Source organism: Danio rerio, chromosome 5 (assembly GCF_049306965.1).
Source record: "Danio rerio strain Tuebingen ecotype United States chromosome 5, GRCz12tu, whole genome shotgun sequence".
In the NCBI taxonomy this organism is placed as follows: domain Eukaryota; kingdom Metazoa; phylum Chordata; class Actinopteri; order Cypriniformes; family Danionidae; genus Danio; species Danio rerio.
This window is the reverse complement of record NC_133180.1, coordinates 15,345,889-15,363,357: the sequence shown is the minus strand read 5'-3', so window position 1 is coordinate 15,363,357 and position 17,469 is coordinate 15,345,889. Positions and strand designations below refer to the sequence as shown.

The window sequence follows — 17,469 nt, the reverse complement described above, 5'->3', positions numbered from 1 at the left end:
TCACTTCTAACAGATGTTTGCCCTAATGCATCTAGGGCTCAGGTTGTTTACTGAGCTTGCATCTGGTTTGGGTGCTTCATATACCTCCTTGCCTGGGAATTAATAGCTGGGGTTTTTTTCCCTCCAAAACCAAATGTATTTGCTTAAGTGTATTGTTGCACACAATAGAGTTGGAACGGGCGAAATCTCTAGTCTATTTCAGCGAGTGTTTTCTACTGATTGCTGCCCAGACCGTAATTTGAATGTTGGAGTGTTTAAAGCCCATCTGCACAGATAAGCGCGCAGTTGTGTGGTGTTCAGCTTTTACGGTGTGCATTATTAGTGGCACTAGGATTTGAACAAACCCTTAAGCCTAAGCGTTAAATGTGCCCCAAACTGTTTGTGTTTTATGAATAATAGTGCTGCACGATTAATGAACATAAATCCAACGTCAGTATGTGAACTTGTAAATATTCAATTGTATTTGCTGAGATTTAATGAGATAAATCAATGCGCTGTGTGTTTCAGAGTGATGCTCATTATCTGTCAGAGTATCACCACATAAACTTCATTGCTGCATATGCAATGTTTGGAATGTTTCGTTGTGCATTTCACAATCCAGTATGTCAAACATTTTCCCATACTTCATTTATTAATGAAAGAGAGACTTTCCGCAATAAACTTCAAAGCGAAATCGAAGAATGAGTTTGTGTGATGTTATTGGCTAAATTAAGTTCTGAGAGTTTGTAAAAATGTACAAAAAGCAAGCAAACTTTCTAGAAAAAAAACCCTGGCTAGAAAACACTTCCAGCTACCGTTGGTCCATGGCAGTTATGTAATGGGTAAGCATGCTTTGTGGCTTTACCGTCTTCCTTGATTAAAAAAAAGCAAATTTTGTTATTAAATAGGAAAAAATGCAACACATATTTACATATTAATCCAGATACCTCTATCAGCTGCAGGAGCGGCATTGAGACGTTCACTACACCAACCAGATTTTATCAAATAGGACATGTTCCTGGATTAACATCTATGTTGGTTCTGGAACAACATTCCAATCAGCCAATCAGAATTCAGGAATATGTTTATTGTTTATGTTTAGTTTAGTCTTACGGTTTAATAATGTTCCAGGATCAACATAGATGTTAATCCAGGATCGCCGTTATATTGTGCACGTTCACTAACATTAGGAATTTTAAACTTCTTTTTGCTTCTTTTCAGTGAGTATACTGGGCTCTATTGAGTGTTCTGTCAAAATATAGATAGCCAGAAAACTTGAATTTGTTGTTTTAAATCAGAAAACTCGAAATTAGATTGTTACCCTAAAACAGGGATGAATGATTGAGCTTTTTGATATATGCATTCGATTTTAAAAGGGTAGTTATATTTGAATTTCACCATCATTTACTTATATTCAGGGAGTCAGTAGCTATGTTTCCTTCCAAAGATGCAAATTAGACTCATGTGCAAAACTGGAATATCGCATAAAACATTTGCAAACAAAGCACTGATTCTATCCAGTGAGTCAAAGAGACTAAAATCGTCACTTTCTGAAAAACTGGCGCCAAATATTACAAAAGCTGCCTCCCAAATGGCACACTATACACTATGTACTCATGCACTGTGCACTTACACACTCAACAAAATAGTATATGTATGTAGTGTCGTCCCAAATGAAACCCTGTTTTTCTACTTAGCGGAAATTCAAACCGATTCCCTGATGACCTTTGTCAGTTGCCAAGTTAGAGAAATAAATGACCAAAGTACCAAATAATAGCTGCCATGAGTATAACCGCATTCCCAATCGGGAGTTGCTGTAATCACTCTCCAGAGAATTTTGCTTTCACAATTCAAAATAAATACAGTAATCCAACATGTGTACCCAATGGCTCTGCTCATTCCAGTACTTAAGCAAAACTGCGGTCGTTAAGTGCGTGAAGTGTGGATATAAAGTAAGGCCCACTCACACTATGCCATCCGAACCTTGCCCAGGCTCATTTCACGGATCGTTTGAGAAGTGTGAGTGCTCTAAATCGGGCGCAGTTGGCCGGCCCTGGCCCAGTTGGAAAAGGTGTGCCAGAGTGCGGTTCACTTGGGCTTTGGCGTGGTACGCTTGTAGTGTGAGTGGAAAGTGTGCCTGAGTCTGAAACTGAATTTGAGACGTGACTTTTACAGGAGTGTTTCAAATAGATTAATTAATCTTTCTTGCTGTTCAATGCACGCAAACTGTCGCAGATTATTAAAGACGCAAACACCTTACTGCACGACAGCTGCACCTTCAGCAAACCTCCTAATTCCTTAAACACAAGGACTTTATGATTGTTTTTGAGCGTCAAAAGTGGCTGATCTATTCGGCTGAATATTTGACTGTGTCACCGCATATCAAACCTCTTAAACGATAAAACTAAAGAAATCTCCACTGTGCTGAGCGAGAACGCTTCTTAAACTGAACAGCGCATCATCGATGACATGAGTGTGCCCAGGCCTGAATGTAATGTGAGTACGAGCTGTCAGAGGAGACGGGAGGGGGGACAAGCATGCTTCGGCAACTGTACATAGTGTGAGTAAACCCTTAGTCACTGCACTTCTCAGGTCCAGTGCATGTTTGGATGTTGGGGTATAAGCGATTTGTTTTTTAAAATGTTTCCTAAATTGTGGGCTGACAAGTAGCTTTTAATGTGGGGGTGGCTTTCTGTTGGAGATATGTTTACCTTAAAAAAACGAAATAAAATAATCGTAAAAACGTGAAAAAAGAAAGAAAAAACTTACATGTACAACATTGAAACTGTATAACAGAAAATATTAGCAGGTTTAAAACCTTCACTTTTCCAATCCTTGAAACCAGTTATCATTCCATGCCAATTGGTCCAATGTTGTTTTGTTTATACAAACAGATTAGACTTTTTCTGTAGAATTGTATTGGAATATAGACTTTTTCAAAATCTTGACAGCAAGAAGCCAATTAGCAAGACCTTTTAGAATGCTTTAGCAAATGCAAAGCAAAGCTCTTTCAGCCACACACAACAGTGTCCCGCGTTGCGTCGCAGCAGCATGTTTTGAACCATTTCAGAAAATCTAAGCAATCTAACTGCACTTTGGCATTGTTTCGCCCTTTAACATAATGCCTTCCCATGCGACTTGAAGACTGTGCAGCAGGAAACACCAGGGGAACAAACAGTCAAACACACCAGCATTCACACACACACAATAAAAGTAGTTGTGTATTGCCATTGGGGCAGAAATGCAGAAACCGCTCCACAGCTGGGCCCCCTTCCCCCTTCCCTCGGGACATACGTCCGCAAAAACCTCCATGGCAGACCACCCCAACACGCTGCCTCCTGGTGCAAGGTGCCCGTTTCTACAGCCTGATCCCCGAAGCAGATCCCCCAGATGTGCCAGACCCACAGGATGGGGTAACAATGGCGAGGCTGTTGGAGCATTAGACCCTGGCGAGGTAGTGTGTGCAAACGCTTAGCCCTTCACCCTCCCCCATCTTCTGCAGGACGACCTTTAACCCTGGCCTGCTACATGCTGCTCACCTCCTGCTGCGCCGCCACACTGGCTGTGTCACTCGGAGAGAGAGAGAGAGACCAATGCAGATAGAGACATAAAACAGCAAGAAAAAGAGAGATCAAATGCTAATGCTACTGGGAGAAGATCGTTACGCATCTGCAAAATTCATGTTTGAGCCGCACACACCCTCAGAAACCACTTCATCATCATTTTCAAGTTGTGTGTGCAGTCGAGTGTACTTAAAGCTATAGGTCAGAGGAAAGTCTTATTATTTATTTACCCTCATGTTTTCTTTTCAGGCCTGTGTAACTTTTTTTTCATGGAATGGGATACTTTTATGGCGCTTTCTGTGATTTTTTGAAGTTTGACAGCACTTATTTACATTCACTGTATGGAAAACAGTGGCTGGGATATTTCTCGGAAAGCTTGCAATGACACCAGGATGAATACATACAGGTGAGGTCAGAATTATTAGCCCCTTTTTGATTTTTCTTTTTTTAATATTTGCCAAATGATGTTTAACAGAGCAAGGAAATTTTCACAGTATGTCGGATAGTATTTTTTCTTCTGGAGAAAGTCTTATTTGTTTTATTTCAGCTATAATAAAAGCAGTTTTTAATAAAAAAAAAAAAAAAACATTTTAAGGTCAAAATTATTAGCTCCTTTAGGCCATATAGTCTATAGAACAAACCATCGTTATACAATAAATTGCCTAATTTCCCTAACCTAGATTAACCTAGTTAAATCATTAAATGTCACTTTAAGCTATATAGAAGGGTCTTGAAAAAATCTAGTAAAATATTATTTACTTTCATCATGGCAAAGATAAAATAAATCATTTATTAGAATTTAGTTATTGAAGTACTGTTTAGAAATGTGTTGAAAAAAATCTGCTCTCTGTTAAACAGAAGTTGGGGAAAAAATAAACAGTGGGGCTAATAATTCTGACTTCAACTGTACATATAAATCGCCACAGCGGAATGAACCGCCAACTTATTCAGCAAGTTTTTACGCAGCGGATGCCCTTCCAGCCGCAACCCATCTCTGGGAAACATCCACACACACCTTGACACCTTGCTGTGAGGCGACAGCACTATCTTCTGCGGCACTGCTTCGCCCCCTAAATGCTTTAAATGCAACAATATTATTATAATACTATATGTGAAATAATTTTGAATTAATGTATTTTTCTGGCATTTTAATATATTTAATTGTTTTAATAATATTTTATAAAATGTTACTTGTTTCTCATGCAAAACTTTAACTTGAGCTGCACACCCTCAGAAACCTCAAGTCATTTTCGCAGTAGAGTGTTAACGTAATAAGTCATAAGAAAATCTCCTTATTTATTTATTTTTACCTCATGTTTTCTTCCATGACTTTATTTCTTCCATGGAATGGGATTTCTTATGCTGCTTTTTGTCATTTTTTAAAAATTTGACAGAACCTGTTTTCTTTCCCATTAAATGTATGGGAATGAGTGGCTAGAACATTAATCCTAAAGTCATGTTATTTTTTTATTTAACTATTCAATAGTAATGGCTGGATTACTCCAGATATTTTTTCAGATGTTTTCTATATTTACTTTTATTTAAATTTTAATTTAACTATTTAACTGTGCGATAGTAATGGATGGATTATCCACATACTTTTCAGTTCCTTTATTTATTTTATTTAAGTTTGTATTAAACTGTACTAAACTATTAACTATGCAATAATAAAGGATGGATTACTCCAAATATTTTTTCTGATCTTTCCCATATTGTATTTTATATAAATTTGTATAATTTATTTATACATTTTTATTAAAATATTTAACTATGCAATAGTAATGGATGTATTTACTCCAGCAATTTTTTCTGATCTTTTCTATATTTTTATTTTATTTCAATTTGTGTTATTTTTTATTTAACTATGCGATAATAATGGATGTATTACTCCAACTTTTTTTTTTTCAGATCGGTTCTAGATTTTTTTTATATGTATTCATTTTTTATTTAACTATTTAACTGTAATGGATGGATTATCCCATCTACTTTTTCACATCCTTTCTTTCTTTAGTTTTATTTAAATTTGAATTTTTTTATTTATTTCATGATTTTACTATGCGATAGTAATGGATGGATTACTCCATATATTTTTTCTATATTTTATTTTATATTATTTTATTTAAATTTGTTTGATTTTTTTATTTAACTCTGCGATAGTAATGGATCGATTACTACAAACTACTTTTTCACGTCCTTTCTTTCTTCATTTTATTTCATTTATTTACATTTGTATTATTTTGTTTTAACTATTTATGTGATAGTAATAGATGGATTACTCCAAATATTTTTCTATATTTTATTTTATATTTTATAACTAATATATATTTTATTTTAAACTAATTTATTTACATTTCCATTAATTTTTATTTAACTAGATAATGAGATAGTAATGGATGGATTAATCCAACTGCTTTTTCAGACTTTTTATTTATTTATTATTTCATTTAATTAAAATGTTAATAACTATGCGATAATAATTTATGGGCTACTCCAAATATTCAGATTATATATATATATATATATATATATATATATATATATATATATATATATATATATATATATATATATATATATATATATATGTGCTGGATAAGTTGGTGGTTTATTCCGACTAAGCCGAAAAGAAAATGAATGAATAAATGTACATTTAATTGATGTACATTTAATTACATTTATTTTAGTTTTCTTTAATTGTTTTACTTTATTTATAAAAAAAAAACTATCCAAAGTGTCATTTTTATAGTATGTAAAGTGCTTTAAATGGAAATCGCAAAGGCAGAAGAGGAGAGAAAGAGAGGGGAAGATAGAAGAGCAAAGCACAGGAGCCCCCATAAATGCTGGACCTGAGAAACAGAGATAACGGCAAACCAGCAGACAGCAAACACAGCATCAATCTCTGCAGTCACTCCTTCTCTTTCAGCTCCTCTCTCCATCTCTTTTCCCTCCAGTGAGTCTTTTTTCCCCTGGATCCTCATGCCGAGTGCTCCTGTGTGTTTGTAATAGACCCTTTCCACGTGCTGCCTGCTCCTTCTCTCTCTCTTTCTCTCTCTCTCTCTCACCTCTCCAGCACACATGGAACAGTTTATCTAGGAGCTTATTTTTTGCGCCTATTAAGCAAAGTTCCCTCGCACAAAAAAAAAAAAAAAAAGAGGCAGCCGTGGAGAGAAAAACTCTTTTTATTATGATTGTACAGCAGCACTTCGAAAGAGAGGGAGAAATAAAGAGAATGAGGGAGAGAAAGAGAAAACCCCCCTGGTAAGCCATGGCTCTGCCACGCATGAGAAAATCAATAAAGCGTCTCTTTAAAAGAGGTTGACTGATAATGGTGAAAGACAGGGTGGGAGAAACAGACCAGGTCCCATGGATACCTTTCTGCCCTTTTTCCTTTTCCTCCTTCCACAAATACAGCATCCATGCTGAGAGCTGGTGACAAAAAAACAAAACAGTATTGCTGCCATTACAACTTCTCCAATGCGTGTTTGCGGTGTAGACTGTCTTGTTAAACGTAATGAGAACAATATAGCTGTTGTGCAAGCAGTGTGAAGAACATCTGTCACTTCTGGAGAGTTATCTGTTAGCGTTCACATTCAGTTGCTCACCTGATATTGAACCAGTCTGTGTGTTAACTTGGCATACAGCACATTGAAGGATGCCCTGATTTCTGTGAAGGAGTTGTCTGTTGATGGGTGTATGTATGTTTTCTGATCTGTCAGTGTAATAATATGTTTTTTTTTTTTGTACTTGTGACGAATACACACTATTTTCAGCTCACTCCAGAAAGCTTTTGATGTGTTCAGTTTTATGTGTTCATTTTTGTGGGGCTCATTTGTTTTTCGAGACAGAAATCAAGACAACTCCGCCTCAAGGTTGGATGTATTGTGCATACAGAGATGCTCTTCTGCATACCTCAGTTGTAACAAGTGGTCATTTGAGTTACTTTTGCTACAGCTTTAACCAGTCTGGCCATTGTTCTCTGACCTCTGGCTTCAAAAAGGCGTTTGCGCCCACATAACTGCCGCTCACTGAATATTTTCTCTTTTTCAGACCATTCTCTGTAAACCCTAGAGATGGTTGTGCGTGAAAATCCCAGTAGATCAGCAGTTTCTCAAATACTCAGACCAGCCTGTGTGGCACAAACAACCATGCCACGTTCAAAGTCACTTAAATTCTTCCCCATTCTGATGCTCGGTTTGAACTGCAGCAGATCGTCTTGATGTCTCTATGTCTATATGCCTAAATGCATTGAGTTGCTACCATATGATTGGCTGATTAGCAATTTGTGTTAATGAGCAGTTGGACAGGTGTACTAATAAAGTGGCCGGTGACTTTGGTAAATGTATAGTCAAGCATGTATACATTCATTCATTCATTTTCTTTTCAGCTTAGTTCCTTTATTAATCAGGGGTCGCCACAGTGGAATGAACCACCACAATGGATGCATATATGTTAAAATATATACCTACAATTAAAATCTGAATTATTAGCCCCCCTGAATTATTAGCACTCTTGTTTATTGTTTTGTCTAATTTCTGTTTAATGGAGAGAAAAAAAATTAAACACATTTCTAAACATAATAGCTTTAATAACTCATTTCTAATAGCTGATTTATTTTATCTTTGCCATGATGACAGCACATAATATTTGACTAGATATTTTTCAAGACACTTCTATACAACTTAAAGTGACATTTTACACAAGGCTTAACTAGGTTAATTAGGTTAACTAGTTTAGGGTAATTAGGCGAGTTATTGTATAACGATGGTTTGTTCTGTAGACTATCAAAAAAAAAAAAAATAGCTTAAAGTGGCTAATAATTTTTACCCTAAAATGGTTTTTGAAAAATTAAAAACTGCTTTTATTCTAGCCGAAATAAAACAAATAAGACTTTCTCTAGAAGAAAAAAATATATTATCCGACACACTGTGAAAATTTCCTTGCTCTGTTACACATCATATAGGAAATATTTAAAAAATCAAAAAAAAAAAAAAATTCATAAGGGGGCTAATAATTCTGATTTCAAGTATATGTATATAATTATTTATTTCTTTATTTTTTTCTGTGTGAGCAGGGACTTTTTTTGATCATTCGCATTTGTGAAATTGGTAAAAAGTGCAATAGATAAATATAAGCTTTTAGTACATTGTTGCTGTCTAAATGGACTGGTAGATTACATTGCAGTCATCAATTACCTAAAGCAGTGGTTCTCAAAGTGGGGGTCGGGACCCCCTGAAGGGTCGCGGGACAATGAAGGGGGGGGTCGCCTGCTGATTTCCAAAAATCTATTTATTTTTATTAAACCATAAGAATAACCATGTTTTATCCATAACCTACTGAAGAGAAAAAAAAATGTTGTTTAAAGCTACTATATACTATAAAGTCACTATAATAGCTTATAGTTACTAGTTCTGTTGAATTGCGACCCCTGGGGTAATTACATTATATTAAAGAAACAACAATAGCATCAGATGCAGCAGATTGATTTTATAACACCAGGTTAAACCTTGTGGCCCATTTACAGCACTCACATACATTAAAAAAATAAATTAAAAAAAGCATAGACTTTGGTCTATTGGTGTGTGTGTGTGTGCCATTGCATGCAAGGTTTCTGTATTTAACACCACCTCAGAGGATATTGGGGGTCGCAAGTCACTGGGATTGTCATTTTTGGGGGCTGAAAAGTTTGGAAACCCCTGACTTAAAGTTTATCTTTAAAAACACTAGCATCTTAATAACACACACTGTTAAATGCATTTTTTTACAAATCACAAAATTCTTCTCTTTGTTTTACAACGCTCGTTTCCCGAAAATGACTTGTGACATGTATTAAGGGAGATTTTTGGCAATTATTTAATCAACCCTCGCTTATCATACAGACTACTTTGTTGATGATAGAGGTCGCAGCCTAGTTTTGCTGCATTGCAAAAGTGGCTTGCATTGTACAAGCTGCATTATTGATTATAATGTGATCTAGTTTTCACCACTCACTTGATCATAATGTGATCTAGTTTTCACCACTAACTTGATTATAATGTGATCTAGTTTTCACAACTCACTTGATTATAATGTGATCTAGTATTATTTTTGCATTGCATCATTTCACACACTGAAAGAATGCACTACGGCAACCCAGCCTGGCATTACAGTACTTTTCTGTCTCTCTCTCTCCCTCTCTCTTTAGCCTTCAGATGCTGTTATTGAATGTGTGGCGATTAAATTCACAATCCGCACACCCCCTCCTCTCCCTCAGGGAGCTCTTATTTAATTAATAACCCAGGCATATAGCATTAAATCGCGTGCTGTGTGTGTAGGTGTGTGTCTGACGGAGCGAGTCTCACGGCTGTTGTGGTTGTGATGGCCGTGTGACGCTGTGTGTGCATTTGTATTGTTGTGATGGTGAGGTTCCCCTCCCAGCCTTAACAAAGCAGCATTGTGCATGTGGTTATTGTTGCGGGTTAAGCTGCGCTCTGGGCTGTCCGGGATAATCTGCAGCGCTTCACTCCATTAGTCTGTACCTGGAGATTCAGGTATGAGTTACAAATTAATGCTGGATTGGATATCGCACACACATGATGTGCATCGATTGAGCGAATCACGTGTCCTGGAGTATTGACAGAATGTAAGTGTCAGTGTTTCTGTAGGGATGCTGCTATTTTTAGAGATGCATGATACAGTGGTTAACCTACTGATGCTGGTTTATATAGGTCTGTCTTTCTGTCTGTCTGTCTATCTACCTACCTACCTACCTATATATTTAAATACAGTATATTTTAAAATGGGATTCATTCATGTGATACAAAGCTGAATTTTCAGAGTCATTATTAATACTGAAAAAAACTGCTTTATATTTTATTGAAACCCAAACATTTTTACAGGATTAACTGATGCATAGTTCAAGAGAACAGTGTTTTATTGAAATGAAATTCTTTTATAGCTCTATAAATGCTTTAACTGTCACTTTTAATCTATTTAAGTGTCCTTGTTTAAGGAATTATTCACATAATTAAAGAAATTCTGTTACATTTTTGTTACATTTTAATGTGTTATTTTATTTATGAGTAGTGCTGTGAAAAGGACATAATTTCACAGCTAAATAGCTGGCTGATTGTTATCACTTTATATTTATTTATTTTGTTTTAATTTGTGTTTATTTGAGTTTACATTTTTTAAATTAGATGCAAAAAATACAGAGAGACCAGAAACCAGGAGAAAACCATTGACAAATGGACAAAACACAAGAACATTTCACCAAGAAAACAACTGACCAATCAGGATAAAGCAAATAACTATATTAGAAGATATGCTTTCTTCAACTGTTTTAAACCTTCCCTACACTGTAAAACATGAAGTTTTCTACTGTAAATTGCATTTGTTTTTTATTTTTTATGCTATTGAGTTGCATTATGGCACCTTGATCTTTCCTCCAACAACGTTTGATGTAGAAAAGTGACTTCTATTGTCATTTTTAAAAGTGATATAGTCTCTGGGTCTGTTTTAAATTACCATATCAAATCCTGGTATTTTTTCTGTTTTACAGGCTTGATTATTGAAGTACAATATATTGTTTCAACCCACTCAAATGTCTGTTTTGAATTTTCAACATCAAAAACCTACAAAGAATAGATCAATGTCCAATAATGCCAACCCTGGCTCATTCTGAAAACATACTGCTATGTACATTTCTGGAGACCGCTAAATACGTCCCAGGCAGGAGCTACGTTTATTTTGCAGTTTTTGTTTTTGCAAATTCACCTGAGTTCTCTCGAGAGCCATTTGCTCTTGCTGTTCTTGCGTAAATCAGCCTGAGGCTGCTGTCGACTGACTGATTGACTGACTGACCCTAAACCCAATCAATAGTGTTTTGAAAAGGAATGATTGACACTTCCCCAAACCCAACCAACAGTTTTAAAAAGCAATCCAGTAAAAGAAAAGCCCTCGCCTGATTTTTACAGTGTTTTCAGATTTTATCACATTCTCACACTGTTATTTATTTGTTTAAATTATTTTTTGGATTTTGTTTTTGTTTTACCCACTTTCTGGAACTGTTTTTTCACGGACTCGAACCTCGTCGTCGTGGTCAACTCCTCTCTGCGTCTTAAGTCCACCAATGTACATGGCGTGCAACTGGTCAAACTGGTAAAAGTAAAAAAGCGGTCCATACGGAAGTAAGCGGTCAGCTGGTAAGTGCTAAAAGCAACGGCGTCTTACCGCCCCATGGCATTCATTTACTTACTTTTGCCTACATAATCCGCGATTTCCAGAAATGTATATAGGGTAACGTTTTTAGAATGAGCCTATGTTGCATAAAGCAATTGTTAACCATCAATAAACCTGTGAATCACGACATACAGAAACTGTTAACAAATGGATATTTTACAGTGTATTTTAGAAGAACGATTGTAGGAGAATAACTTCATCTCTGTATTGGTTTGAGCATGTGTGTGACCGTGTGTGTGTCTGTGTGTGTTTGGCTTCACTTGTTACTGGTGTAATCAAGGATGCTGCACAGGTGGCCTGCATCCTCTCAGGAGGAGCCCTCAAGTGCTCTCCACTTCTCTGCTGCTTTTTTCTCTTTTTCTTTTGTTTTTCAGTTCATGCCACTGACCCCAGGCCAGCCCGGTGGCGCACTTCTTACCATCTCTCCCTTCTCTCTAATCTCTCCCCGTGTGTCTGCACGCCTCCTCGAATTTTATTTTCATTCCACTTCTTAACAGAAAATATATATTGTCAAGTGAAAGCGGTGACAGGACTGTAACCGAAGCACTTCACACCCCGAACGTATCAATTTGAAGGCGAGACGCGAGCTAGATTTCACAGTCATTGATTGGCTCTCAGTCCGTTGTGGATTTTTTTAATAGGGGCTTTTAAACTTAGCAACATTTACCAGCAGTTTATTAGCTGGCCGTTGACCGAAAGTGGTTCTAAATGAATTTTAGATGGAGGCCGGGGAAAGAGTTTAAGAGCGTCTGCATGGGATCCGCTGAGTAGAACAAAATGGGGGCCTCTGTTTCCTCTTTCTTAGCTCTTTGTCTATTAGAGATCCATTACCGTGGAGAAGTCAAGACCAGCGGGCCTTATAGAGCAGAGAGATCGAGTTTCAATCCTTATCTACTGAGAGTCTCTTGAAAAGAAAGACAGAGGCAAAACTCTGACTTAGGTTAGATTGGTGTAGAGGTCAGTCTGATGACTTTGAATGGACTTCATATGAACCTCCTGGAAATCATAGTATAAATTGTAGTATCAGTGGACATAGAGTAGGGGAATGAAGTATTAAACATGTCATGTGTCTTTCTGGGAATAATATTTCTAAAGGACCGGTTGAAATGGAATTGAACCAGATTTTGGTAAAAACCCAAACAATACAAACATAAAAATATTATAAAAACCAAGAAAGCATAAAGTAATAAAGAAATACAAACAATAAAATGATACAAAGAAAAAATTACTGAAGTACTGAAACATTTAAAAAAAAATGTAGTTATGGTAGCTTAAAGACGCCTCTCACATGGAGAATGAAGTCACATGAATTGCTCAGGTGTGTTTATTTACAGACTTCATAAGAGTGTAAAAATCTTCATGGTTCTGTGGGTCTCGTCTATCAAATCTGAGCTTTATTTTGTATTCTTTATTGGATTCAAGTCAGGTGATTGGCTGGGCCATTCTACAGCTTTATTTTCTTTCTCTGAACGCATTTGAGACATTCATTGGCTGTGTTTTGGATCATTGTCTTTCTGAAATGTCCACCATAAATGAACAGAAAAATTAAGTGAATTCTGAAAAACTAAGATAGACAGACAGATGGGCGGACGGAGGGATACATAGATATCATATAAGAACGATATAACGATGGAAGGATAGATGGATGGTATCATATAAGAACGGTAGATAGATAGATAGATAGATAGATAGATAGATAGATAGATAGATAGATAGATAGATAGATAGATAGATAGATAGATAGATAGATAGATAGATAGATAGATAGATAGATAGATAGATAGATAGATAGATAGATAGATAGATGGATGGATGGATGGATAGATAAATGGATGGATGGATGGATGGATGGATGGATGGATGGATGGATGGATGGATGGATGGATGGATAATTGGATGGATGGATAAATGGATGGATGGATAATTGGATGGACGGATGAATAGATGGACGGATGGATGGATGGATATCATATAAGAACAATATAACGATGGGTGGGTGGGTGGGTGGATGGATGGATGGATGGATGGATGGATGGATGGATAGATAGATAGATAGATAGATAGATAGATAGATAGATAGATAGATAGATAGATAGATAGATAGATGGACTGATGGATAGATAGATAGATAGATAGATAGATAGATAGATAGATAGATAGATAGATAGATAGATAGATAGATAGATAGATGGACTGATGGATAAATGGATGGATAAATGGATGGATAAATGGATGGATGGAAAATTGGATGGATCGATAATTGGATGGATGGATGGATGGATATCATATAAGAACAATATAACGATGGTTAGGTGGGTGGGTGGGTGGATGGATGGGTGGATGGATGGATGGATGAATATAAAGATGGATTGATTGAGGGATAGATAGATAGATAGATAGATAGATAGATAGATAGATAGATAGATAGATAGATAGATAGATAGATAGATAGATAGATAGATAGATAGATAGATAGATAGATAGATAGATAGATAGATAGATAGATAGATAGATAGATAGGTTTTTTATTATATATATGATTAATTATATATTCCCGATTTATAAACTAGCTCGGAGTGCAAGTGTGTGTTCAAAGTCGATGTATGATAATCCAGATATTATAGAAAGGCTGCTGCATCTCTTATTTTATTTTTATTTTAGTATTGACTCTGTACTGAGGAGCCGTTACTTCTGACATCCCTAATCACGGCAGTAAAATATGCTTTGGCAGTAAAGACGGCAGTATATGAATTACTTTCTCTCTCTCTTGCTCTCTTTCTCTCTCTGTTTCTGTTCGCTTTTGACAGATGTGCCTCTAATCCATCCAAGCTCCAACCACCAGCGTGGCCCTGCGTAACCTCTATTTTCTGTCTCTCTCTGCGTCTTTCTTTCCTCCTGCTCTCTGTGCAGTGTTTCCTGACAGATCTGAGTTATAACAGGGGCAGCGTGTCCTACTAAACAAACTTCTACACACGTACACATACGCCAGGGAACACACACACACATATGCTTACATGTGCATATTGTCCCAGCGTCACATCGGGCCCAGCCTGTTGGTATTAGTAGGGGTGTTATTAATAAATATGACCTCATCTGTGTCCGCCGAGAACTTCCTCTCCCTCTGTGGACTTCATTTGCTTTTCCCTTAGTTCTTTGTGCTGTTCTCAAGCCTCTCTGTAATGCCATATTCTTCTATATCTCGGCTGGTTTTTGTTCGGATTCTTCAGTTTTTTGTGTGCGTGTTTGTTTTTTTTTCAGTGTCATCCATCTGCCCTGCCTCTGATTCTCTTTACTCTAGAAGTCTGTTTCTCTCTTTCATGTCTGCTGCTTGTCACTCTCTCAGCTGTACTCTCATATTCTGTGTGTGTGTGGATGAGAGCACAGAAAGACCTCTGAAATCTATCAGGACGAAGCCTACAGAAACACACTCAGGTCAGAATTCTGTCTAAAATCAAACATTTTATTTTACTTTTTTTATATTTTTGTTATTTTCTTAGTATCTCTCTCGTTATCTATCTATCTATCTATCTATCTATCTATCTATCTATCTATCTATCTATCTATCTATCTATCTATCTATCTATCTATCTATCTATACAGAATGATTTAAAAAAAATCCCAATTGCTGTGTAACAGAGAGATCATTTTCAACACATTTTTAAACATATTAGTTTTAATAACTAATTGCTAATAACCATTTTGGTAACACTTTATAATAACTGCACAATGTAAATGTTTTATTCAAGGGCACGTATTTGACCTCTTTTACAAGATGTAAGATAAGCCTTTGGTGTCTCCACAATGTGTCTGTAAAGTTTCAGCTCAAAATACCCATCAGATCTATTGTTGTAGCCTGCAGAATCTGCCCATTTTGGTGTCAGAGGACTATGAAGCTGTTTTTGTAGCCTGTGGCTTTAAATCCAAATGAGCTGCTTCTCCCCTCAAATCGCTCCTATGTGCGTGTCTGCTTCTCGCCATGCGTTATGTCAGATAAACAGCAGTCAGTGATGGAGACAGACTCGGATGAAGCTGAAAAAAGGTCACTAGTCAAAAATACCAAGTTAATTCATTCAAGGCTTTCTGAAATGATGAGTCACACACAAATGCCGTTTGCAGTACACACACACACAAACACACACACACACACACACACACACACACACAAACACATAAATAAATAAACTGTGCGGTGGTGATTATAGCGGTTAAGAATTACATATCGATTTTACTGTCTTTATTACAAACATGCAGTTTTAATGTCAGGAAATAAAAAAAGAGACTTATTGTGTTTATATTACTCCAATATGACAGTGAACACACTATACAGTTCTGTCCAAACAGATTACAAAAGTTGATTTTCATCATAGGTCATAGGCTTATACACTCTCAGAAACAAAGGTACACATGCTGTTACTGGGGTGATACTTTTTCAAAGACTTGTACCTTAAAGGTACTTATTAATACCTCAAAGGTACATATTAGAACATAAAAAGTACAAAAATGTTCCTCTTAATTTTTAGGTACTAATATATATTTTTGAGGTACCAATATGGACCCTTTAGTGCAAATGTGTACCTTTTGAAAAGGTACCACCCTAGGGACAGCTCGCGTACCTTTATTTCTGAGAGTGTAAATACAGCTACAAATTCTGTATTCTTGACTTATAGGGCCAGTCGGAATCTGCGGACATTATTTGCTATGTCTGCACAGAATTTTGTTAAAAATCTGCGGATTTATGCTTAAGGATTTTGGGAGGATCATAACTAAAACCTTAATATATAAACTAAAAAATAATACCTTTTTTACTTTTATGCAATGTTTACAGTGCAAATCCAATTAGATGCACTTTATTTGGCAAACAAAGCAAGTCTTCTATATAATATATCTACTAAAAGAAAGAAAATATTACTTTACAAACGGTATTGTAAATAAATCATAAGAACATTTTCACATTAGTCAGTAATATTATTAAAATGAATTTTAAAACTGAATAAATATAACTTTACACCCATTTACATAAGTAAATATACAGAATTAATAATGAGGTAAAAGGTGGCAGAAAATTTGCGGTATTCTGCACACGCAGATTCAGTGTGGGCCTACTTACAAGCACATTCATTATGTGCTTAATAATTATACTTTCATACTTTATTTTTTCATTACTAAATTAAGTAATAATTGCTTTATTAACTCAACTTAATGCAATTTTGTGACCTAATTTATTGAGAACCACTTATGTTCTATGAATCCCTTATAAATGGCAATTATTTAAATAAGCAAGTCATTTCTTCTGCAGCCAATCCAAAATATATATTTCTTAAGGGAAGCTTAATAACATTTGATCTTAATTTTGTAATTTTTATTTAATAAAGACAATTATTATAAAGATAAATAGTAAGAAAAAATATATAGGAAATAATGTGGAAAGATTGTGTTTATGCTGTTTTCTCCGTTCTCATTGAACGCCGCTGAGATATTGGAAATCTGACCCACAAATTCTACTTTTACACCCAGCATGACCACCTGCATTTATTCTAGTCGAACTAAGAGAGATAATATGAAACAAATGTAGGAAGAATTCTTGCTCTGTTAAACAGTATATACACCTGAAGTCAAAATGATCTGTGATTTTTTTTTTCTTTTCTTTCAAATATTTTCCAAATCATGTTTCACAGAGCAATGGATTTTTCACAGTATTTTCTATAATATT

At 35.9% G+C, this 17,469-nt stretch overlaps 1 protein-coding gene across 17 annotated transcripts in view; it reads left to right on the top strand.

Moving 5' to 3' along the window:
• The window catches only part of sema4c (sema domain, immunoglobulin domain (Ig), transmembrane domain (TM) and short cytoplasmic domain, (semaphorin) 4C), a 656,757-nt gene that overhangs the window by 542,295 nt on the left and 96,993 nt on the right, over positions 1-17,469 (top strand). Inside the window, exon 1 of one of the 17 annotated variants that reach the window (XM_073950587.1) lies at positions 9,972-10,161. The exons of the other annotated variants lie outside the window; for them this stretch is intronic. The gene's annotated coding sequence lies outside the window, so the exon portion shown is untranslated. Of the gene's footprint in view, positions 1-9,971; positions 10,162-17,469 lie in introns of those variants that run through there. 17 annotated transcript variants of the gene reach the window in all.